Source organism: Pinus tabuliformis, chromosome X, assembly GCF_031772625.1.
Source record: "Pinus tabuliformis cultivar Carrire ecotype Pingquan chromosome X, CPIR1, whole genome shotgun sequence".
Classification (NCBI taxonomy): domain Eukaryota; kingdom Viridiplantae; phylum Streptophyta; class Pinopsida; order Pinales; family Pinaceae; genus Pinus; species Pinus tabuliformis.
The window spans coordinates 998,004,510-998,029,330 of NC_142308.1; the positions used below are offsets into that span (position 1 = coordinate 998,004,510).

General features: G+C 37.6%; 1 pseudogene; it reads left to right on the forward strand.

The window, feature by feature from the left end:
• The first annotated feature begins 1,754 nt into the window (after window positions 1-1,754).
• LOC149143088 (large ribosomal subunit protein uL3-like) overlaps window positions 1,755-24,821 on the forward strand; it is a 38,123-nt pseudogene continuing 15,056 nt past the window's right edge.

Below are 24,821 nucleotides of genomic sequence, written 5' to 3' on the forward strand. Positions count from 1 at the left end.
GATATGTGGTATGCAGGGACCATTGGTGGCCTGCCACTTGGAACCTCCTCATTCACTGAAGGGCTTTGCCATCTCATCTAATCATGCCATGTCATCAAGTCAACCTTGAACTTTGACTTGCTATAACTTCTACATATGAGCTTGGATTTTAGTTCCATTCACACCGTTGGATTTAGAATGACGAGCTCTTTGATATGAAGTTAAGCTTATCAAGATTCCGATACTTTGAATTTTTGGCAGATTTTCAGCTCCTGATCACATTGGGTGGCTTGCTTGACAATGTCCTTTTAGGCATTATGGGTGGGGTTAAGACTTTTTTTATGAGATGTTTGAGTGGTGAGACAATTTAGAAAATGCTTACAAGAAAATTATTTTCCCTTTCCATCACCTACACTGCCTCCAATAAAATTGTGTGCTTTTAATAACATCTAATTTTGATAAATATTTAATTCAATAAAATTAAAAATTATAATAATATTATTATTATTGTTATTTTTTGTATATGGTAGAATCGACAACTATAGTGAGCTTGTACTTACATGATATGGATCGATTCTATCCACTACCAAATTCACCTCCAAGTGTACCCACATTGCCTCACACGTGGCACACTAAGCTAATCGAAGTTTAAACCAATAACATCATAAGAAATGCCTTAACAACCCATTCTATCATCAACTGATCTACACCATGGAGAAAATTAAAACTAACTTTTAATATTAAAAAATATAGCCATTTTATTTTATTTGAAAATCAATTTTAATATCTAATTTGAGGAAAGTTTGTAAAATAAAGTTTAATGTGAAAAGTGTTAAGAAAAATAAAATTTAGTGTGTGAAATGTTTAAAAATCATTTATTATAATCCACCCCTACAAAAATCGTCTCAAATAGAGTTATTTTGCAAGTGAGAGGAGTATAAATAAATATTCCACTATAGTGCAAATCCAATTGTTGGTATAACTCACTCTTCTGGAACTGTAAGGGAGAGGAAATGCTAGAGAGAGGAAATCAGGAATGGTAAAGGAGGCCAAACACAATTCACTGAGAACAATAAAGGAGGCCAAAAGAAGTCAGAAGACATGTATAGTCGGAGGGTAGGGTTTGAAAGAAAATTTGGCCGGTAAGTGTGCACCTTAAAACCCTTGCTTGATCCAAAAGAAAGAAATTATTAAACCTGAAATCTCTATGTGAGAATATAGACACCAAGGGCCTCAAGGAATTATTGTTCAATTTCGGTAGTGAGCTCACAATGATCCATAAAGAAGATCTTGTGGCACTGAGATGTGTCACGAACCCGACCAAGATGGTTCTGCAGACCTTGAAGGGCTTTCAGAGTTTTAATGTGTCACGGTTTCAACGATTATATCTCGACATGACATGAGAATGGCATAATTATTTTCCTAGCAGAGTTGGCTATCAAGATGAAATTCAAACCTAGTGGCTGAATATACCACACTTTACTAAAATATTGAAAATTCAAGAATTATTATGAAAAATTTATGTATGGCACAAATTAATATCATCATGTGAAAAAGAGTAGAGTGAGAATCTTAAAGACTATGAGGGCATGAATGTAGTATAGTTAGTTGATTGGCTTACTAATTTAATATTATTTTATTTTTACCTTACCGGTAAAGATGGAAAACAGTAAACAAATGATTTATTTATGGCGGTTAATGTCAGGGATCGACTCCATGTTAGAGACTTTGGGGGCAGACAAGAGGAAGAAGAAGGGGGAGTTGCAGTTGAAGAGATGAGTCACAGGAAGTTCGAACATTGTTAGATATTTCTGAAATTGCACTATGTAATATGGTTAATCTATCCAATGTTTCAGATGGTGACTCCATCCATCATCAGGGACCAATGAGAGTCTTGTGAGTAAACGAGTTTTGGAGAGCCTTTTATAGGAACAATTATTGAAATGTAAGTCAATTGGTCTAACGGTCAATTGAGAATTAGATAATGGTCACTGAATAATTAATATATTAGACCAAGGATAATTCTTTTGACCAACCAGAAAAGGATTAGAATAGGATATGAAAAATGAATACGATTGAGGATTTATTAAAAGAAAGTTGACTCATAAAAGAGTTTAAGAATTATCTGAGATTAATAATTTTAAATATAATAAAAACCTATTGATAAAGGGATTGAGTAATTGTATGGATTAGAAATAAAATGATTATATTAAGAATTATACGAGAAAATAAATAATAGAAAAAAATCATAATAACCATAGATTCTAAATTGTATAAGAGGGAATTTTAATAAAAAAGTATAAGAATTAGGTAGGAAAGTTGTTATTCTGAATTTTAAATATAATAAAAGTAATAAAAACCTATTGATAAAAGGGATTAAGTAATTGACAAAAGAATGGGTTAGAAATAAAATTATTATATTAAGGGTTATATGAGCAAAGAAATAATTCATGATAACCATAGATTCTAAATTGTATAAAAGGAATTTTAATAATAAAGTATAATGAGGAATAAAAAGATTGAGGTCTAGAATGATATCTAAATTTCCAATGAAAAGAAATGAATAGGAATTTAATGAAGACACTTTATGAAACCAGGGGGTAAACTATTAAGACAATAATTGAAACAAGGGACGAGGGAGGAAAGAATATAGGGGCACTAGGAAGGAGTACACGATAAACAAGGGGGGGGGGGGGGGGGGCAAGGGTCATTGGATGAGATGGTGGATGACGGGCTTTTAGGATTGACTAAACCTATAACCATCCTCCCTATTAAAGTTATTAGGGTTTTTCTCGATTTCGAGGGCTTCTCGAATAATGTGAGAGTTGTAGAATGGGGCAAAAGCTATGATTTTAGATTGATCGAAGCATATTAAGTGCTTAGACTTATAAGAGTGTTCTTCTATGGAAGATTTACCCAACCAGTTATGATTGGTGTCATAAATATTCTCCTTGAGGCGTGCTTTGAAAGGTCGACCTGTTTGACCAATGTAATATTTCCCGCAAGAATAAGGAATTTTATAAACCCCTCATCCTTGCATGGGATCTGATAAGTCTTTGGGTGAAAAAAAAATTGCTTAAAGGTCTTATGGGGCTTAAATATGATATTTATGCTCTTCTTAGCCAGCATATTAGCAATAAGATTGTTGGTCCCTTTTATGTAAGGAAGGGTGACTTGGCCACAAGAGGGGAAGGGGTTTGACTTCCTAGCCTTAGGTTGAGCACCGGATTTGAGAGCTTTATAGATTTGAGCAGAGGAATAGCCATTGGCTTTGAAATCCTTGACTAGATGGGATTTTTCCTCTAAAAGAGACTAGAGGCAAAGAGATTTAAAGCTCCGGAGAAGAGGGTTTTGAGGATGCCTGTCTTTTTGGATGGCTGGTGATGAGACTGGCTATTGAGATAGCGGTCAATATGGGTATTTTTCCTATATACTTGATTACAGAGGGAGCCATTAGGCAGGTGGGTAACAAGGACATATAAGAAGGGAAATGATTGGTTGCATTCTATTTCCATAGTGAACTGGATATGAGGGCCAATGATATTAAGGTGGGAAAGAAAGGAATCAAGCGCAAAGCATCCATGTTGCCAAATGAAAAAGGTATCATCGACAAAACGAAACAAAAATTTTGGTTTGAGATGCCAGGACTTGAGAGCTATCATTTCAAGTATTCCACAAAGATGTTAGCCACAACCAGAGACAGGGGGAACCCATTACTTTACCTTCAATTTTCTCATAGATAGAACCCTTAAAGGACAAGAAGGTGGAGTTGAGGCATAACTAGATCAGGTTTAGGGTTTCAGTGTCAACTAAATGGGAGATCAAATTCAAAGCTTAAGGGACATGGATCTTGGTGAAGAGGGATACAACTTTAAAAATGACCAACAAGTCATTCTCATCAATCAGAATGATTTTAGACTTCTCTATGAAATCAAAAAGATCCTTGACGTAAGAGGAAAAGGAGCCTACAATTTTTTGTAGGTTGGTGGCTAGATAACGACTCAGCGCATGGGTGGGAGCTCCAATGGCACTAACAATGGGATGAAATGGAATATCCTACATATGGATTTTTGATTGACCATAAATTTTAGGAGTTGGGGGGGAAAGGGGAATGAGCTTGCGCTGAATGGCCTCAAGAATATAAGAGGACTTTATGATCTAGGTGACAAGATGGGAAATGGTGTTCAGGGGGTTCTTGGGTAGGATTTTATAAGAGGAATAATACAAGAGCTTTGTCATATTGGCATCATAATAAATAGAGTTCATGATAACCATAACATTACCCTTATCTGCTTTGAGGACAAGGACATTGAGGTTATCATTGAGACACTTGATCGTCTTTAGATAAGTTGGGGATGGGAGGTTTAGCATGACGTAAAATTCTTCCAAAGTCTTGTTGAATTTCTTCAGCAACATGAGAAGGGAGGCTTTCGGCAATGAACTCCATAGAGCAAAGGATATCTTCAATGGGATTCTTGTGAGGAGAAAGAGAAAAGTTGACCCATGTTTCCAAGAAATGGAGGGTAGGGGGATCAATGACGAGTGAGGATAGGTTCACAACATAAGGGGGTCTAGGAGTGGGAGAGGCGGAAGAAGGGGGTAAAGAAGAGGAATTAGCCTCTAATAAAATATCATTAGAAGGGTTAGAAAGCATGTTAATCAATTTTATAGATGTAAATGAGTAGGAGATGAATTATTATTCTCAGAAATTAAGTTGGTTAAATTATTGATGTTAGATTTATCATGATTTGGAAATGAATTAAGGTAGAATTAAATTTATAATTTACAAATTCGATAGAGGGATTATTGGGGGTAATGGGATCCATATAAATGGAATGTGAGGAAGAATGTGAATTTAGAGCTAAAAGAATTGAAGTAGTAAAAGGAAAATCAAACGCATGAGAAATATTCAAACTAGGAAAATTCGAAAACGAAAGAGGGTGATGGAGGGCAGTTTCCACTGGAAGATGTTGGTTAGTAATTAGTGAACGGGGGAATTAGACAATGGCATGTAAGGATCAGAGTTTATGGGAGAGGGGTGTATGGGCGAGGTAAGACATGATGAAGGTGGTGGGTTGATTGGCGAGAGGGACAAAGGGGTATGGGGGGCAGTAGAACTGGGGGAGAGAGGGAAGCCAACTAGGCTGGATCCGTAATCATCCCTGGGAACTAATCCATCACTTAATTTTTTGATTGAAACTACAGAGGGAGGCATCAATGGATTGGCGGGAGAAATCTGAAGTTGATTTCCCTGGTCAACAGAGCCATATCCGCAGATCAACATTGTTTTGGGATTAATGTACTAAAGTACAACGACTTCATGATGCATGGGAAGGCTAGAAGGTTCAGAGGCAAGGTCTAGAAAGTTGAACGAAGTGAATGCAAGAGGGCTGGAGAGAGAATCAAGATGGAGAGTGAACAGGCGGAGGGCATGTAGACATAGAGGAAAAGTGAAGTCATTCCCCAAGGATGATCCATCAAATGCCTGCAATATGACAACCTTTTTGGGTTACAAGGCTGACAAGACCCACATCGTCAAAGAGGTTGATAAACCCACATCCAAGACTCATAAGAAGGAAACATGTGATGCTGTGACAGTAATTGAGACCTCATCAATGGTGATCATGGGTGTTGTCACTTGTATCAAGACACCCAGAGGTCTTGAGAACCTTAATACAATGTGGGCTCAACACCTCAGCGAGGAGGTGTAGAGGCGGTTATATAAAAGCTGGTACAAGGCTAAGAAGAAGGCTTGCACTAATTACGCCAAGAAGTATGATTTCGAGGATGGTAAGAAGCAGATCCAGGTGGAGATTAAGTATATGAGGAAGTATGAAACCGTAATTAGGGTTCTTTCTCACACCCATATTAAGAATATGAAAGGATCGAAACAAAAGAAGACAAACCTAATGGAAATACAAGTTAATGGGGGAACAATTTCCCAAAAGTAGAGTATGCGTATAAATTCTTTGAGAAACAAGTTCCTATTGACACTCTTCTCCAAAACGATGAAATGATTGATGTTATTGGTGTCACAAAGGGTAAGGGTTATGAAGGTGTGGTAACCAGGTGGGGTGTTACCAAACTTCCCAGAAAAGCTCACATGGGTTTGTGTAAGGTAGCCTCTATTTGGTGCTTGAAATCCAGCTAGGATTTCCTTTACTGTTGCTAGGGCTAGTTAGAATGGTTATCATCATCGTACTAAGATGAATAAGAGGATCTACAAGATTGGCAAGGAAAATTAGGAATCCCATAAAGAAATGACTAAATTCGATAGGACTGAGAAGAGTATAACATCAATGGGTGGTTTCCCTCATTATGGTGTGGTAAAATATGATTACATTATGATCGAAGGATGTTGTATGGGCACCAAGAAGTAGGTGGTTACTTTGTGGTAGTCATTTCTGAAACATTATTCTCATACCACCTTGGGGGAAATAAAGTTGAAGTTCATTGACACATCCAATAAGTTTGGGCATGGGAGATTCTAGACAACCCAAGAAAAAGCCAATATTTTTAGTAAATTGAAGGATTATGTATTTAATACTATTTGTGGATGTTTCATCCATGCCTACATATATATTTTTTGTAGGTGAGGTTAACTTCAACGATTAATTTTGAATATTGATTTGCAATTCTATGTTATGTATTGGATTTTTCAGATAATTTTATTGAGCACTGATTTTTGGGAGGTATTTAAAAAAAAGAAAGATAGTTTGGTCACACCATGTGAACATGAAATTAATAAGTTTCTATGAAATTCACTTTGTTCACCTCCCCTTGTGAGAGTATTCAAGTCTAGACCATTGTACAATTCTTTTCAGGAAGATAAAGGCATGTGAAATTTATTTTCAAGCAAACAATGCAATGGACCAGAGAAGCCACACTAGTAGTTCATGGAATTAAAAATCATGGGATTACAAAAGATATCTTGTTACAAGAAGAAAATTCTCATTCATCTCCTTCATCTTCTTTGCATAATTCCATGTTACTAAGTTCTTCATCCCCAAAATTAGAGAAAAGTATGGGAGTATGTACTCTGCTTCTTACCAATTCAATGTCTCGCACTGCTTTTGGTCTTTTATTTCTAGTCATTGCAACTACCCTTATCCTCCCCCCCTACATCCCAACATTATGTCTAAGTAGTGAGTATCATGATTGTCTACGAGATACATGTGGGGATTTTGAATTCAACTATCCTTTTGGGAAAATTAACAGTGGATTTGGCGACCCTCATTTTCAGATACACTGTGATTAGAACATATATCCTCTGCTGAGCATCAATGGATATGAGTACCTTATCTTGTAGCCCTCATTATTTCACAATGCCATGAAGAATATTAACATCACACAAGCATATTAATGCTTGTCCCAAGCTCCCGAAACAAAACAAGGATACATCATACACCTTAGGGAAGCTGAGTCCCCAAGTTATATTGGGAACCTGACTTAGTAGAGTCTCTTGAGCATGACTCCTCTACTGACACAATTGGGGGAGGACACTAAGAGCCAATGACACTAAGGGCTAATGAGGACATTAAGGGCCAATTATGTTGGTGAAATTAATTTCAAAGACTATCTAGTCACATACATATTTTAGATCAAGAGATGGTTGAATTCAGTGCTTGAAAGCCTCAATCGATGCACCATGTATCTTGAGGTTGTTGGCTTTACAAGTTGATGGTCATTTTGTATGCAATTTTTCCTTTTCTAGTGCTATTATCCATTAGGAAAATGGAATACCTTGATTATTAAATTCATCCTTTCTTATTTGAAGGAGGTTTATGGTTAAAATAATCAATATTTGTAATCACAAAGTTTTTCATTTTTTAGTTAAGCCAGTTAAAGATGCTCAAACATGCATCAATTCATTGTGTTTAGTGATACCATTGTACTAGCAATGGATTAATGCAGTTTCTTTTGGTTGACACAAGTTGGTGTATTTTACTTGTGAAATGGTCTAATTGATAGTGATAATTGGATTAATGAAATCTCTGAAAATTTTGGGCTTCAATTAGTGGATCATCTACCTTTTAGCATGAGTTTGCGTATGGTGTACATGAAGTGCATGTTATTGGAAACCCTACTTGTGGTGGTGAAAATGTATGGGGATGTGACTTGAGATTACAGTTTTCTATATTTTGTAGAACGACTCACAACAAATATTGATTTGTGGTTCATGCTATATAATTCATTATTAGGTTGGAAAGGTTGATAGTGACCTTTTTAATTTGTTTTTTCCACCCCTAGAAGAAGCCTACGTATGTCTGAAGCAAGACATTTTTATTTATTTAAAATTATTTTAAAAAATCCAACTAATAATATACATTTTAGAAAAATTAAAAAAAATACAGTCTTGAAATGTCATGTACACAACACTAGTAAATTATGATATATATTCATCACCTCTAGATAGAAATATCATAACTGAGAAACATTTGCTAAAATATTATATCCGAGAGAACAATCCTTCAGGTAATTACTCTGAATTTTGGTGTCCTATCTCTCATTTTCATGTCGTTGGTGCGTACACCAATCTCACTTTCATTGTTGAGCTTACATTGGTTTTACTTACATCAGGGTTTCTTTATTAAATAATTTTATGCTTCCTCTCCTGACCTAAAATTTTAGTGATGATTTGTTAAATGAAGGGACATGTGATGGTAATTTCTAAATCCTATAAGATATAATGGCTTGTGGAAGAGTATTAGATCTACATTATTATTTTTATAAAGTTGTTTAGCTGGAGAGTGTATTGTATATGGATCGCTGTATTAGATTGTAAATATGTCATCCTTAATTAACTCTTGCTACTTCTCAAAGTGGCATATGCATGGTAGTGGGAATCCTTTCCATTCTTATTCTAGAAGAATAAATTTGGGCATTGGGAAGTCTCAGGATACTTGGCATAGGCCTTTTATTTCCAAATAATTTAATTTAAATATTCAAAAGGATTTAGTAGTTTTAACTACCAATGAAACCCTCATTTATCTTCTGAACACATTTTTAGTTATAATATATTGCTTAATGGTACACTCAGTTGTGCAGATTTGTGAGCATTGGAACGGCCTTAAGTGATTCATAGGACCCGGTGTCTCAGTCATTGGCAATAATACCATCATTAATGACTGAAATCTTCCCTCCTCTAAACAATGTTCAATAAAAACTAGAGATAGAGTTATCTTCAGGCAATTGAAACTTGTTTGGAGTGTATTGTAACATCATAACTTCTAATCTGAAAAGTCTATATGATTCGAAAAGGAGTTTTGAAATGCTTGAATCTCATAAGATCAAAGCGATACTAGGGTTTAATAAATAAGTTCTTGCTAATCAGAGCTTTATGATCATGGACATTAATGGTTTAGAAATTTAGAACTAAGATGTAACTACAAGTTGTACCAATGACGTATGGTGGGTTGTGGCATTTTGTATTTTGGACTAAGTTTGGACATGGTCATGATATTTTGCATGCATTGGGAGTAAGTTTGAACATGGTATAGATATTTTCTATGTTTTTAGAGTGAGTGTGTGTTATACAGGTCTTCTTCAAATCATGATATTTTTTTTGATGAGGTCATAATTTTCTTGATGCATGTACTATCAAAGTTACTCATTTGTAAAAGTTATAAATATTATGCATGAGTTATGTTTTTCTTCGTACATTCTATAAAGGTGGAGCCATGTCTATGGAATTGAATGAACAATTTTTTGGGTATGTTATAATTAAAATATCCACTCTATTGGCATTTCTATTCACCTTTGAAGGGAATTGCTAGCTATTTCTACAATCGGTTGAATTTATGAGGATATAACTGGTACATATATAATTCATTGTTATGAGACTACATGCTAGATCTTATTGAAGGTTTAGAAAATTGTAGGGCATTGTTGGTTGGCCGATCCCACTTTTGGGGTCTTCAGTGGGATTTTTACTATAATGTAGATATGCATTTGAGTATAATAGATGGAAACACTATGTAAAAATGTATAACATTGTTTGAAAGGCATTGGAGTTGGAAACACTTCGTAACATATGTATAACATTTTTTGAAAGGCAGTGGAGAATGTTGTGATTTTCTCTCTATCCAATAAGAATCTTATAATTCTCAATCTTTTCAAATTTTGAGCTCCCAAGCAGTAACAATAAATAACAAAACCAAGGTCTGTCATTACAAATTGTGACAGCTAGCCAGTGAAATGATACATATTCTATCTTAAAACCTAGAAGTGGGATCTTTCGCATTGCCATTTCTATTTAATTTTCACAGGCCTTTCCATTTGCAATATTCTCTGCAGAACTATTGAAGTTCATTAGTTAATCATGTAATTTATGTACTTTACCTTTGCATCAAGGAAGCTATATTGTTGCTTCCACTATTTCAATTGATAGAGCCATTACAATGATTAAACATACAACGTGTGGTATCTTTTTCTATGCACATCAAATGCTCAATCCATGTCAATGTATTTTAAGTACTTTGGTTGTTGGTGGAGATCATGTGTTATATTGTTTCTCATGAATACTTGAAAATCTTCTTCATTGGGGCTTGATGTTAACCTATATTTTTAACACTCACTCTTCATCCCATGTTTGGGCTTGTAAACACCAATCTGTACATTAAGATTTCCACTATATTGTGATATAATACTTTTACCTTTCTCATATTACAATATAGGGCTTTACCTTTCTTATGTTATGATATAAGACTTCCTTTCTTATGTGAAAAAATATTCTAACAAATTTGGTGGTGGTGGTGATCATTATACTTTAAGATCTCTAGCTTGATGTTGTTGAGCTCAAGATTGACAATACTACCATTATTTATTCTATCTAAGGGCTTTGTATACCATACATAAAGCTATTGACCATACTCTAATATGAGACTTATTAACTTCTTCTAGTTCATTATGATCTCGCTTGTTTCACACGTTTTGTAGTTCTTAGCTTCTATCTCTTTTTTTTCAAAATATTTTCATAAAATAATGAAATGAGATTTTAACATTGACCATACTCTAACATGAGACTTATTAACCTCTTCTGGTTCATTATGATCTCACTTGTTTCACACGTTTTGTAGTTCTTAGCTTCTATCTCTTTTTTTTCAAAATATTTTCATAAAATAATGAAATGAGATTTTAACATCCACCAGACTAAAATAGTCTATTGGTTTATTGAAACTGTATCTGATTTTCCATTTAAAGAGTGTAATATGTTGCTGAAGTTTACCAAAGACAAGTGGCATATAGTAGATAGTAGTGAAAGGAGTATACAAACTTATTCTAATCTATGATACAAATACTGGGAGAGTTTGTGCCACCAAGGATATTTTTTGTAAGTTGTTTGAGATCGGTACTATATCTTGTTTCAATTAATTTTTAAGTGATAAAAATAAAATTGATTTGAGCATAGGTTGTCCATCAATGTTTTGAATGTTGTGATTCTTTCACCTCATGGTTATTTTTGGAAAGCAAATGTTTTATAATTGTAATGTCCATTCCATGATATTCTCTCTTTATTGTTTGGTTGTATTTTGAATGTTTCTTTTGATTTTTCTTTGTATTTTAACTATGAAATTGAAAATAATTAGTATCATGTCCATTTAAGAAGCAACCAAAGTTTGAAGATGAATTTGTATTACACAATATTGATTGAAACCCTTTTAACTGTTTTGTGTTGAAAAACTTTCATGAGTATTAGAAAAGTTTACTTTCATGTTGTTATTTGAGCACATGTTGTTTATATACTTGACCAAGTTCACGGGTTAGAGAATGACATGTTGTGAATAGAATGACAAGGATTAGACATCACACCTCAAATTATTTGTTTTCACAAGTTATTTACAACCTGAGATTTTTAGCATGTAACTTAGTTGGCATGATTGTGCCTAAGCTTCTCTTGAAGGTTGAATACTAATTTACTAAGATGTTCTTTTCCATGGTGACATTTTATTTTCTTTTTTTATAAGGGCATTTGGACACATAGTTGCCACTATCGCTCATTGTTAGGACTCCACTATGTATCATTTTTGCTATATATTTTGACACCACTCTACTCTTAAACCATGAACTTCAATGTCTTTTTCATCCACTTTATCCCAAGGTATATAGAAACCTCTTCTTTATTATATGTTTAATCTGTCTTACATTTAATTCCGCAATACTCTTATATTTTATCATTAATTGAAGTGCATTGTTGCTAACACAAGTCAAAGATCGCAGATAAGTTATATGCCTTGTTGGGAACGAGCGGCCATTGCTGAGACAGCTGACTCCGTTGCTGAAACAGCTGACTCCGTTGCTGAAACAGCTGACTCCGTTGCTGAAACAGCTGACTCAGTTGCTGAAACAGCCGTCAAGCACGCAAATCCCGTTATGCGTAATTTGCGATTCTGGAAGAACTTTTTGTGGAATAGTAGCAGCAGCACGAAGATACGGTTACCTGGATTATCCTGAAGATAACACTTTTGTTGTCTCGGTTGTAACAGGATCTCTTTTTGAAAGAACAGAATAGTCCTGTTTTGGAAAAGAAAACAGAATCGAGATGATGAAGATTCGCTCTCATGTAAATTGTAAAAGATGTCTCCTCTTTAAAAAGAGGAGACATCATCATTAGAGGGGAAGGGAATTGTAAGTGACAGGAGAGTATTGTGTGAGAACTGGAGCTAGTCTCCTTCTGTAATGTATCAGTTACTTTGACAGATGAATAAAAACTTCTTTTGAGCATTCTAATTTAATTCTTTCTCCTGGGGAATCTTGTGAGAAGGAAAGGGCCCGCCTTCCTCACAAGATTCACCCTTTTGGTTCCTGTAGTTTGTTTATTTCTTTATGTGTTTGCACTTCCCTTAATTCTGTTGTTGAAACACTAGTTACACGGTTTTCCAATACTCTGTTTCTTAGCGCTACACGTATCGAATGCACGAGTGAATGATGTTGAGAGCATGTGCTGAAGATTCCTGCATAAAGGAATAGGGTCTTGCTCCCATTGATTGCTTTCCTTTGCCTGCAGTGTGATTAGAAACAAGAGGACAAGTGCTGAAGGTTCCTGTTCCTGGAATAGGGTCTTGATCTCTTGAAGTTGCTTTTCTTACAGTGTGATTAAGTGCCAGGCAGCAGGTGCTGAAGTTCCTCACCAAGGGATAGGGTCCTGTTCCTGCTATGGTTGAATGATTTCTTTCCTTATAGATTGATTTTCTTTTGTTGTAACAGAGAAATCGTTTCTGCTATAATTTAATTGACTTCAGCTCTGATTAAGTAGAGTGTGAATTAGTAGATTGATGAATTTAACAAGTGTGTATTTCTCTTTTACTACAACATCGATTCCGCTTTTGAAATTGAGCATATCCAGTGCGTTATTATCTTTGAAATAAAAAGACCTTCTCGGGTTGACAATTTATGAGGAGCTCGAATTGTGAAAGCAATTAGAGCGACCAACATTTTGGCGCCGTTGCCGGGGAAGGTAATTATAGATTTCAAAAGCATTCATCTTTTCTTTTAATATGCAGATTGTATGAGAGGACAAGGAAACCAGAAGAAAAATAACCGCACAGGTGGCAAGGGCTGGGGAGGACGAAAAACTTTTATTGACGAGATTGTATCGAAGGCTGAATCATCACAAAGATTAAGTTCTCGGAAATCAAAATTTCAGCGTTCCCCTCAGTCAGATTACAGAACAGAGGAAGTTGTGGGTCCTAAAAATACAGAAGAACCAGCAGTCAGTGCTGAGGAGTCAGAGGAAAGTATTAGCAGATCAGTAGAACACATTGAGGAAATAGTAGAAAGCGTTGGACGACCGGAAGAAAACATTGAAGAACCAATAGAGGATTCTGACGATCGAGAAAGTGCAGTAGGAGGGCCAACAATGGAAGATAACAATGATGCCTTCCTCTTTGGAGGAGGACGTGCAGGTACTGAAGAAGAAAGAAGGGATGAAAATTCCCTCTCTACCTTGGGATTCCCCATCAGTGATCTCCCTGCAGGAACAATGAAAAATATTCCATTGTCTGCTCTACCTAACTTTCATGGTTTATCCACTGAAGATCCTGACGAATTTTTTTTTGAATTTGATATATTATGCAGAAGTTATGATTATGTTACTAATGCTCAAAAGTTGAAGCTGTTTCCAGCCACCTTAAAAGGGAATGCTTTAAGGTGGTTCATGAGCCTTGGAAGTCAGGTAATCACAACATGGGAGCAGATGAAACAAAAATTTCTGCTTAAATATCAAGACTACAACCGGACGAGAGAGAAGAAGGATGAACTATTCAATATGGCACAAAAGTCGGATGAAAGTCTGGAGGACTACATAGAAAGGTTGCAGTACAACATACAGAGATCCGATAATCCGGATATAAGTAAGGAAATTCGTAAAACAATATTACTTAGAGGTTTAAGGGATGATTGTTTAAATATGTTAAATATGCTTGCTAAGGGAGATATATCTAAAGAAACATATGATGAGATTTGTGAACTTGCTAAAAGGTGCTCTAGGGGAGCTGCAAGAAACAGAATAAGAGATTCCACCTATTCAAGGGTGTAGAAATCAGCCAATGGAGGAGCAACAAGAGCGGAAATAGGTAATTTACTTGAAGAATTTAAAACCAAAATGTTAAGTTCTTTTGCTTCGCAGATTGACACTTTGCAGGTTAAGAAGAAGCAGGCCGAAGCAGAAGCAACTCTGGTTGTCTTTTGCCCGAAATGTAGAGACAAACATCCACTAAGGGAATGCCCAAGAGATAAAATACCAATTTGCACCCTTTGTGAGAAAGATCATGAGACAGAACAGTGTCCATCTCTCCCAGGAATAAAAGCAGCGTTGCAGCCAACGGAAGAAGAAGCTGAAGCAGTTTACCTGCTAACTCAAAGAAGACAATGGCAACCTAAAGGGCAAGGTACGAACTCTGGTATGCCATTTAATCGTTGGAACAATTATTCTGCTTTTGGCCAAACAAGTTACCCCCCCTTCAACCAAATGCAATACCCACTTTTCAATCAAATGAATTTCCCACCCATGCAAATGCAAAACCCTCCCTTTGTTGACCCTTCAATGTGGACTCCTTGGCCTCCACAGCAGCCACCTCCTTTCAATCCTTGGAACCCAAATTGGAATAGTCAATCACTCCCGTACCAAAAATCAATTGCCTCAATTCCAAAAATCACTCCCTCTGCCATCAATTGCTCCGCCAAACAACCAAATGAGACCCCAACTACCTGTGCAACCAAATCCTAACCCTAATAATAAAGTTGTGCAAGTCATTGATATTCAGAATCAGTCTATATTTCCTACTATGCAATGTAATGATATTCATCTGAGATCTGGAAGAATAGTAGAGCCTATTATTGATGACATAACTGATGCAGATAAAAATGAAACCGAGAAACAAAAAGAAGCTCAACCACCTCCTAATAAAAATGTTGAATTAACAGAACCACCATTCCCCGAGCGTTTGGTTTTAACCAAAACAGCTGAAACACCTGCTTTTAATTTTATGGGGGAATTGCAAAATTTGTATATTAAAATTCCACTTTTACAAGCATTAAGAGATGTACCAATTTATGCCAGAACATTAAGGGATATTTGTGTTAAGAAACCTGGTAGGAAAACCAAGGATCCCCTTACAGTACATGTGATGGGAGACTTGTCTGCATTAATGTCTAGAAAAGCCCCTCCTGTAAAATATGGTGATCCTGGCCATCCTACTGTCACAGTTCAGATTGGTAAAACAATGATTCCCCGAGTTCTGGTAGACTTAGGTGCAGCAATTAATATAATGACTCTGGAAACTTCACAATTGTTACAGTTGAATAACACAATCAGAGATACACCCACCATCTTAGAGTTAGCTGACCGTTCCACAATTAAACCAGAAGGGATTGTTGAAGACCTACTCATTTCAGTTGAATCCTGGAAATATCCAGCTGATTTTGTTCTATTACAGACTAAAACAAAGCTGGGGGGACATCCCTTAATTCTAGGAAGGCCATGGTTGGCCACAGCTGATGCATTTATTAGTTGCAGATCTGGTTCAATGACAATTTCTAATGGTTATGAAACAAAACAATTAACTCTTTATCCTCACGCTACGCCAGTAGTCAATAATGAAGATTCTATATGGATGGATTATGATGATAGTGCTGTTCAGCCTATTTTAACTATAGGAGAAGCTTTAACTCTTAAAGACAATACAGAGGATGAGATAATCAATAATTTTATTTGTGAACCTTCTTCTGTCATTGCTGAAACACACAATCAATTAACTGCAATTTTTGAAACTGATGCACAAGAAAAGATTGAACCTGAAGATTCATCTCAAATTTTAACCACGATCTCATCTAAAAGCATAACAGTTGAAATTGAACCCGGCAAGACATTAAACATAAATCCTGATCTAACAGATGCTGAAACACAGTAACTAATGAAGTTATTACATGAATATAAGGAGGCATTTGCCTGGGATTACATGGACATGAAAGGTATTTCTTCTGAATTATGTACTCACCGAATTTACATTAAAGAGGGATGCCGACTTGTTTGTCAACCCCAAAGACGAATGAATCCTAATTTACGAGAAATTGTTAAAGAAGAACTTCAAAAATTGCTTAACGCAGGATTTATATACCCCATATCTGACAGTGAATGGGTTTCCCCGTTAGTAATTGTTCCTAAGAAAAACGGGAAATGGAGGGTATGTGTCGACTATAGAGCTTTAAACAAAGCTACTCAAAAGGATCACTTTCCCTTACCTTTCATTGATCAGGTGTTGGACAGTCTTGCAGGGAAGAAATTCTTTTCTTTTCTAGATGGATTCAGTGGGTATAATCAAATAAGAATTGCACCCCAAGATCAAGACAAGACCACTTTCACCAGCCCCTGGGGAACTTTCGCCTATAGAGTTCTTCCATTTGGGTTGTGCAATGCACCAGCAACTTTTCAAAGAGCTGTTATAGGAATTTTTTCCGATATGCTGAATGATTGTATGGAAATATTTATGGATGATTTTACCCCTTATGGTGTGTCTTTCGAAGAGGCATTACAAAACCTTGAGAAAGTACTTAAAAGATGTATACAAGCTCACCTCTCCTTAAGTACCGAAAAATGCCACATGATGATGAGTGAGGGAATAGTGCTTGGACATTTTATTTCATCTCAAGGTATTCAGGTAGATCCATCTAAAATATTGGTCATTCAGAATCTTTCCGTTCCTAAAACTCAAACGGATGTGAGAAGTTTTCTAGGACATGCTGGTTATTACAGGAGATTTATTAAAGATTTCTCTAAGATAGCTTCACCATTATTTGTATTGCTTATGAAAAATGTTGAATTCAAGTGGACTAATTCTTGTCAGAAAGCTTTTGAAGAGCTGAAGCATCAGTTGTCTACTGCTCCTATTTTGAGGGGGCCTGACTGGAATCTCCCGTTTCACATATCTTCTGATGCTTCAGACATTGCTATTGGAGCGGTTTTGGGACAAGAGGAAAATCATCTTCCTTATGCTATATACTTTATCAGTAAGAATATGACCCATGCTGAGCTTAACTATACAGTTACCGAGAAAGAGTTCCTTGCAGTAATCTATGCCATTAATAAATTCCGACACTATATCACTAGTTATCCTACTTTTGTGCACACTGATCATTCAGCTATTAAATACTTAATGAACAAATCTGTCACAAATGCTAGAGTTACCAGATGGCTATTACTATTGCAGGAATTTGATATTACAATTGTAGATCGGCCTGGTAAAGAAAATGTGGTGGCTGATTTTCTTTCACGGTTGAAAACTGACAATGATATTCCAGTAGATGATAGTTTTCCTGACGAATATTTGTTTGCAGTCTCTGCTCATTCTCCATGGTATGCAGATATTGCTAATTATTTGGTTGCAGGAAAACTACCAGCACACCTGTCATATAGAGAAAAGCGAAGAATTGTTCAACAAAGTGCCAGGTACAGCTGGATAAGCGGGTGTCTCTTCTATACTGGGCTTGATCAGGAGATCCGAAGATGCATTAGAGAAGATGAAGTGTATGACATATTGAAAGCTTGTCATGATGGCCCTTGTGGAGGCCATTTTGCTGATAAAAGAACAGCACATAAAATTCTGAGGATGGGTTACTATTGGCCCTCATTATTCAAGGATGCAAAGAAGTATGTAAGGGCTTGTGACAGCTGCCAGAGAATGGGTCAACCTAATCATAGAGACCAAATGCCATTAAACCCCCAGGTAGTTTCTGAACCATTTGAAAGATGGGCCTTGGACTTCATAGGACCCATTAACCCTCCATCCAATCAAAGAACCTATATATTAGTCTGCACAGACTATATGACTAAGTGGGTGGAGGCCAAAGCACTTATTAGAGCCAATGAAGAGGCTGTTCTAGCCTTCTTATTAGAAGAGATTTTCACTAGATTTGGAATTCCTAGAGAGCTAGTTATTGATGGAGGACCTCCATTCAATTCTCATGGTTTTAAATCTACCCTTCACAAATATCATATTCAACATAGAATGACTACACCATACCACCCCCAGGCCAATGGGCAGGTGGAAAGCACAAACAAAGTTTTAGAGGCCATTCTAACTAAAACAGTGAAGGACAACCGAAAGGATTGGTCCCAAAGGCTCCCTGAGGCATTATGGGCTTACAGGACTACTTCGAGAAACACTACAGGTTTTTCTCCCTATGAATTGGTTTATGGTAAAAATGTTGTTTTTCCTATGGAATTTGAAATTAAAACTTTAAGGACCGCTTTAGCTGTTAATCTTGATTTGAATGATGTGCAGATAGCTAGATTGCAGCAGCTTTTGGAGTTGGATGAAAAGAGATTAGATGCCATTCATCAAACAAACATGATTCAGCAACAAAGGATGAAGTGGCATGACAAAATTATCAAACACAAGCAGTTCCAAAAAGGTAATTGGGCCTTGTTGTATGACTCTCGGTTTGAAAATTTTCAGGGAAAGCTACGTACACGTTGGCTTGGACCATATGAAGTAGATGATGTTTTTCCAAACGGAACGGTAAGGCTTGTAACAATTGATGATGCTAAAACACCTCTACTAGTCAATGGCCATAGGCTCCGTCTATATAAGCGCCCTGTTTCTAAAGAGGATTTCAAGACTGCTTGCATGAATGATATTCATTATCTTTTTCTAGGGGAGTCTTCTGCTCCTCACAGCACTTAATTTTCTGCACTATATTTTTAGTATTAGATTAGATTTAGCACTAATAATCCCTGTCAAGGATTGGCATATTACAATTGAATTTTGCAGATTCTGGAAAAGAAATAAGGAGGACAGATTCATCATGAGAAGATCTGAAGCTTTAAATCAAGAAGCTTCTTCCCATCATTTTACCCTCTTTCCTAAAGCAATATCCCTCCATACCCACATTATTTCTATTATTCCCACTCCCACCACCCCTGAAATATCCTCCTTCAGTCAGTATTTCCCACCCCTTACTGCTGAAATAATCCCTTATCAAATATTTTCTCCATTCACAGACCTAAGTCATTTATCCCATTTCTCTGATTTTTCCCGTTGCTGAAACACCTGTTTCAGCAACGTATCATTGATTTTCCCTGTTGTTGAAACACCTGTTTCAGCAACGTATTATCGATTTCTCCCGTTGCTGAAACACATGTTTCAACAACGTATTGTTCATTCTTCAGATTGCTCAAACACCAGTTTCAGCAACTTGTTATCATCAAAACAGTATCCCTCTTTGCTGTCATATGAGCTTTCTGGTTCTCCACGATTATACTTCAGATCCTTTTGGTGAAAATTGTTCAGCACGTACCAGATTCAATTACACTCCCGTTCTAAAAATCTACAAATTCTTCCATGTACATTAAAGCTATTTTGAAGCAACCGACACTTCGAATTATTAAATCAAAGGTAAAATGTAAGGTATAAGGTTTTAATGTAATTCGGTTAAATCATATTAAAGAGAGGATTTCATTTCATAATGATTGCATACCTTTACACGTCCAATCATTATTACACCATACGTAGGGGGGGGAATTCCAAAAATAGAATAATCATTTCGCATGAACCAAGCTGCCGCCCGTTGTCATATCTATTTCTGCCATCATTTAGACTATGCAGCCTCTGTTGCAACAACTAGCGCGATCAGGGTCTATGTTTACTGTGTCGGTGCCTCTGCGGAAAACTCAAAGCTACAGCCATGGGAGGGTCGGCTGTTAGACATGAGCCCGGCTCCATAAGTCTTCTTCAATTGTTTCCTGAAGTTTATCAGATCTTCCAACAAGCGGGATGGACAGTATATTTTGAAAGGTTGGGGGAATTTAACCAGGAACAAGTCTTAGAATTTGCACAAAACCTTGAAGACAATTTTTCAGTGGTCCAAGGGGTTCGCATTTCAGTGACAGAGGATGACATAGTTCAGGTATCAGGGTTGCCAGCTGAGGGTACTCGCTGGTTTAGCAGGAAGCAGGTTGTTCTTAACGCGCAGCAAGAATTTTTGCACCCGGACGAGCAAGTGGAACCCAGAGGCCGCGGGGTTAGTCTGCACTCACTTCCTCAACCATGGCCATCAGTGGCAAAGTTCATCAAACACTACTTAACATGTGAGGGGCGTTATCAGGTAGTGTACAATCATGATTTTGTTTTGATGAATCACTTGAGGAATGGACGACTGATTAATATCCCCTATTATCTGCTTGGTTGTATTAAAAACATGTCTTATTATTGTAAACGAGCTAAATCTCCAATGTCATCCCTTACCCATCACCGTTTATGCCAGTTGCTGATACAGAGGGGTTTTGCTCAGCAAAATCCCCCTCTGCACGCCCCACCTGAAATTCCCCAGCCGCCCGAAATTCCTCAACAAGCACCTGAAATTCCCCAGCCGCCCGAAATTCCTCAACAAACCCCAACATCCCAACCACCCGAAAATTCTCAGGATATTCCGGAAATTCCTCAGCAGGACCAAACGCCCCAACCATCTGAGAGTCCTCATGACATTCCAGAAATTCCTCATGAAGAACAACAAGAAGAAATTCGGCATCCCCCAATTGACCCAACCCCGAGCTCGCCTCATTTAGCAGAGCCAACTGCCTCCACTATTTCGGTCCCTAGTGACGACTCTCTAACACCCCCTTCCTCACCCGTTAAGAAAAAGAAGAAAACCTCAACAGTCGTAGGCTCCAGACCACGGACAAGGTCCACATCTCAAATTCTTACCCCTCCGGAAAACCCTGTCCCCAGAAAGAAATCCTCCCTTTCAAAGAAAAGGAAGGGCAATAATTTTGCTGCCTTCTTACCAAAAAGAAAAAGGAAAACGACTGTTGAAACAAATTCCACCTCCATTTTCCCTGACCCTGCCACTATTCTACTAAAACCTTTATCCCCATCCCAAACTTCCCAACCTGTCTCGTCCGAAGGCACTGCCCCACAAGAACCAGTGCCCCGGGATAATACGACATTGTTTGTGGGCCAAGAAGTGACTGCTCCACAAGAACCAGTCACTGAGGCACAAGAATACACCAAGCAGGACGATAGTGGGAAATGCCCAGTGACTGAAACACAAGAACCAGTCACCTGCCCAGTGATTGAAACACAACAACCAGCCACTGGAGCACAAGAACCCATTTCTAGCCCGGTGGATGAAACACAAGAACCACCCACTGTGGCTCAAGAACCAGCTACCACTGTGCATCAACAAAATATTCCAACAGAGCCAATCAGCACACAAGGTTCACATACTATGACATCTCTACTGGAGGAAAATGAGTTCCTGAAGTCTGAGTTAGAAGCTTACAAAACTGAACTAACCATGGCTCGAGAGGCTTTTGAAAGAGAACTAAATCTCCATACATTAGCACACGTAGCCTCGATGCAAAATAAGGAGCCATGTATGGAATATATGTGCAAGGAGTGTGGTAGCATTTACCAGGATGCAGGCTACAAAGTAGTTAAAATTCAGCTCCCTGAGACATCTACGACAGGTGGAATAAAAGAGGAATGCCCTACTGCTCCACAAGAACCAGTAGGACCCTCTATAAAGCAAGAAGAAGAAGAAATCAAACCACAGATATCCCATCCTTTGCAGGCTGATGCAGCCATCCAGACAGAGGAAACAATGCCCCAACACATTACTTCTGATGCAGCCATCCAGACAGAGGAAACAACGCCCCAACACATTACTTCTGATGCAGCCATCCAGACAGAGGAAACAACTCCCCAACCCATCACTTCTGATGCAGCCATCCAGACAGAGGAAACAGTGTCCCAACCCACTACTTCTGATGCAGCCATCCAGACAGAGGAAACAGTGTCCCAACCCACTACTTCTGATGCCAAGACACAGACTCTGCCATGGAATCAATTGGAACAGATGAACAAATGGAAGAAGCAATATGCTAAAGAACAAGATATAATATTACGACAGCATAAGTTGCAATGGCAGAACCATGTATATGCCAACTGGGATAGCTGGTACCAAATAATGCAAGAGCACAGGGAGTATAAAAAGGAAGCCAGACAGTCTAAGGCAAAGATAGCCTTGATGTTTTCATTAGTGCAGAAATTGATGGTTACGCGCAAACCCTCTGTAAACTACTCTCTCTTTCTTTCTGAACGATTAGTTTATTTCCAATTAAAAGCAATAGCAAATGGCAGACCATATGAATTAATGACTTCAGAGAAATTTGTTGAGACATTTAAGGAGGCCCCTGAAAGTGACCAGCATCTGCTGTGCGAACTCTACCTTCATAATGAGGCCATTCCTGAAGATAGGAGAGTTAATCTTATTCCAATTGCAGGAGATATACAAATCAGGGCATTTGCTTCGTTTTTGTCTAACCAGCTCACTTGGCAGACTGCGTTCACTGCAAGCAGTCATAATGAGGAGAATAAACTCCTGTGGATTAGACCAGAGCCTGTAGGCCCAGCCACGTTTATAGCACAATATTATGAATTCTTGCAGAAGCCAGGAATGAACGAGTACATGCAGCAATTACAGGCTTAAATACTTTTTAAGTGTCAACAGCACATTAGAATGAAGGGTACTGCTGCATTGAGGGCCAATGATATCTTTTGGCAGCAGTCATGTAAGGAAAGACAGGATTATCATCCTTTTAACCCTCTCAATCTTCAAGCCGCATTATCCAGGGTCCCTAAGTACATTGATTGCATTCAACATTGTGGAGTAAACTGGATCGGGTATCATTTCCGTTTTCCAATTTTATGGCCGCCTTCAGACAAGTATCAATGTCATTACCAGTTGACTGACAGAGAGGAAGCCTTGGCATGGCAACATTTGCAGACCGACAGCGGGTTCCGAGCTCCTACAGATGCCACCTTCTCCAGTTACTGCTTGAGTAATTTGCATGCTCAGTCCCAATACTCAGACTCTGATTCAGACTAGGGGTTGCCTGAGGACATGCAACATTTTTAGCTTGGGGGGATGTTAGGACTCCACTATGTATCATTTTTGCTATATATTTTGACACAACTCTACTCTTAAACCATGAACTTCAATGTCTTTTTCATCCACTTTATCCCAAGGTATATAGAAACCTCTTCTTTATTATATGTTTAATCTGTCTTACATTTAATTCCGCAATACTCTTATATTTTATCATTAATTGAAGTGCATTGTTGCTAACACAAGTCAAATATTGCAGATAAGTTATACGCCTTGTTGGGAACGAGCGGCCGTTGCTGAGACAGCTGACTCCGTTGCTGAAACAGTTGACTCCGTTGCTGAAACAGTTGACTCCGTTGCTGAAACAGCTGACTCCGTTGTTGAAACAGCTGACTCAGTTGCTGAAACAGTCGTCAAGCACGCAAATCCCGTTATGCGTAATTTGCGATTCTGGAAGAACTTTTTGTGGAATAGTAGCAGCAGCACGAAGATACGGTTACCTAGATTATCCTGAAGATAGCACTTTTGTTGTCTCGGTTGTAACAGGATCTCTTTTTGAAAGAACAGAATAGTCCTGTTTTGGAAAAGAAAACAGAATCGAGATGATGAAGATTCGCTCTCATGTAAATTGTAAAAGATGTCTCCTCTTTAAAAAGAGGAGACATCATCATTAGAGGGGAAGGGAATTGTAAGTGACAAGAGAGTATTGTGTGAGAACTGGAGCTAGTCTCCTTCTGTAATGTATCAGTTACTTTGACAGATGAATAAAAACTTCTTTTGAGCGTTCTAATTTAATTCTTTCTCCTGGGGAATCTTGTGAGAAGGAAAGGGCCTGCCTTCCTCACAAGATTCACCCTTTTGGTTCCTGTAGTTTGTTTATTTCTTTATGTGTTTGCACTTCCCTTAATTCTGTTGTTGAAACACTAGTTACACGGTTTTCCAATACTCTGTTTCTTAGCGCTACACGTATCAAATGCACGAGTGAATGATGTTGAGAGCATGTGCTGAAGATTCCTGCATAAAGGAATAGGGTCTTGCTCCCATTGATTGCTTTCCTTTGCCTGCAGTGTGATTAGAAACAAGAGGACAAGTGCTGAAGGTTCCTGTTCCTGGAATAGGGTCTTGATCTCTTGAAGTTGCTTTTCTTACAGTGTGATTAAGTGCCAGGCAGCAGGTGCTGAAGTTCCTCACCAAGGAATAGGGTCCTGTTCCTGCTATGGTTGAATGATTTCTTTCCTTATAGATTGATTTTCTTTTGCTGTAACAGAGAAATCGTTTCTGCTATAATTTAATTGACTTCAGCTCTGATTAAGTAGAGTGTGAATTAGTAGATTGATGAATTTAACAAGTGTGTATTTCTCTTTTCCTACAACATCGATTCTGCTTTTGAAATTGAGCATATCCAGTGCGTTATTATCTTTGAAATAAAAAGACCTTCTCGGGTTGACAATTTATGA